Genomic DNA, 2,019 nt, shown 5'->3' on the forward strand with positions numbered 1-2,019 from the left:
AGGGGGTAGAGTCTTAAATGGGAGGTCTCAAAGGGGGTAGAGTCTTAAATGGGAGGTCTCAAAGGGGGTAGAGTCTTAAATGGGAGGTCTCAAAGGGGGTAGAGTCTTAAATGGGAGGTCTCAAAGGGGGTAGAGTCTTAAATGGGAGGTCTCAAAGGGGGTAGAGTCTTAAATGGGAGGTCTCAAAGGGGGTAGAGTCTTAAATGGGAGGTCTCAAAGGGGGTAGAGTCTTAAATGGGAGGTCTCAGAGGGGGGTAGAGTCTTAAATGGGAGGTCTCAAAGGGGTAGAGTCTTAAATGGGAGGTCTCAAAGGGGTAGAGTCTTAAATGGGAGGTCTCAAAGGGGGTATAGTCTTAAATGGGAGGTCTCAAAGGGGGTAGAGTCTTAAATGGGAGGTCTCAAAGGGGGTAGAGTCTTAAATGGGAGGTCTCAAAGGGGGTAGAGTCTTAAATGGGAGGTCTCAAAGGGGGTAGAGTCTTAAATGGGAGGTCTCAAAGGGGGTAGAGTCTTAAATGGGAGGTCTCAAAGGGGGTAGAGTCTTAAATGGGAGGTCTCAAAGGGGGTAGAGTCTTAAATGGGAGGTCTCAAAGGGGGTAGAGTCTTAAATGGGAGGTCTCAAAGGGGGTAGAGTCTTAAATGGGAGGTCTCAAAGGGGGTAGAGTCTTAAATGGGAGGTCTCAAAGGGGGTAGAGTCTTAAATGGGAGGTCTCAAAGGGGGTAGAGTCTTAAATGGGAGGTCTCAAAGGGGGTAGAGTCTTAAATGGGAGGTCTCAAAGGGGGTAGAGTCTTAAATGGGAGGTCTCAAAGGGGGTAGAGTCTTAAATGGGAGGTCTCAAAGGGGGTAGAGTCTTAAATGGGAGGTCTCAAAGGGGGTAGAGTCTTAAATGGGAGGTCTCAAAGGGGGTAGAGTCTTAAATGGGAGGTCTCAAAGGGGGTAGAGTCTTAAATGGGAGGTCTCAAAGGGTGTAGTCTTAAATGGGAGGTCTCAAAGGGGGTAGTCTTAAATGGGAGGTCTCAAAGGGGGTAGAGTCTTAAATGGGAGGTCTCAGAGGGGGTAGAGTCTTAAATGGGAGGTCTGAGGAAGGGAGAAGTCTTAAATGGGATGTCTGAGGAAGGGAGAAGTCTTAAATGGGAGGTCTGAGGAAGGGAGAAGTCTTAAATGGGAGGTCTCAGAGGGGGTAGAGTCTTAAATGGGAGGTCTCAGAGGGGGTAGAGTTTTAAATGGGAGGTCTCAGAGGGGGTAGAGTCTTAAATGGGAGGTCTCAGAGGGGGTAGAGTCTTAAATGGGAGGTCTCAGAGGGGGGTAGAGTCTTAAATGGGAGGTCTCAGAGGGGGTAGAGTCTTAAATGGGAGGTCTCAGAGGGGGTAGAGTCTTAAATGGGAGGTCTCAGAGGGGGGTAGAGTCTTAAATGGGAGGTCTCAAAGGGGGTAGAGTCTTAAATGGGAGGTCTCAGAGGGGGTTGCACTGTACAGCTCATGTGGCTCAGCTAAGGCACTTTTGAGTGTAGGTCAGTTCAGGCGTTAGGCTTGAGGTGTTTGAATTCATGTCAGTGCGTCTTGAAGTGTTGACCGAATTGCCACATATATTAATGATTGATATTTCCGAGTGGTGGTTTATTCATTGACAGTGTGATTGGATTATGTGTGTGTAAGGGGGGGGGGGGGTACGTGCGTGTGAGCGAGACAGAAATAAATAAACAGAGTATGTGTGTACATGTTTGTGTACGTGCATACGTGTATTTTTTTATGTGTGTTTGTTTGTGTGTGTGTTTTTGTGCGGTGCGTGAGAGAGATTGAGAGAGAAAAGAGAGAGAGAAAGGAAGAGAGAGAGAGAGAGAGAGAGAGAGAGAGAGAGTGACATGTGTGTTTGTGTGAGAGAGAGAGAGCGAGAGACAGAGACAGAGAGCAAATTAGTTGGCTGGTATAAAGACAGAAAAAGCACAGATGCATCCAGAGCTCTACTCCACAACCTCAGTAGCTCTTCAGACAAAAAAAGTGAACACACAAAACAGAAACAAA

This window comes from Littorina saxatilis, linkage group LG4, assembly GCF_037325665.1.
Source record: "Littorina saxatilis isolate snail1 linkage group LG4, US_GU_Lsax_2.0, whole genome shotgun sequence".
Classification (NCBI taxonomy): domain Eukaryota; kingdom Metazoa; phylum Mollusca; class Gastropoda; order Littorinimorpha; family Littorinidae; genus Littorina; species Littorina saxatilis.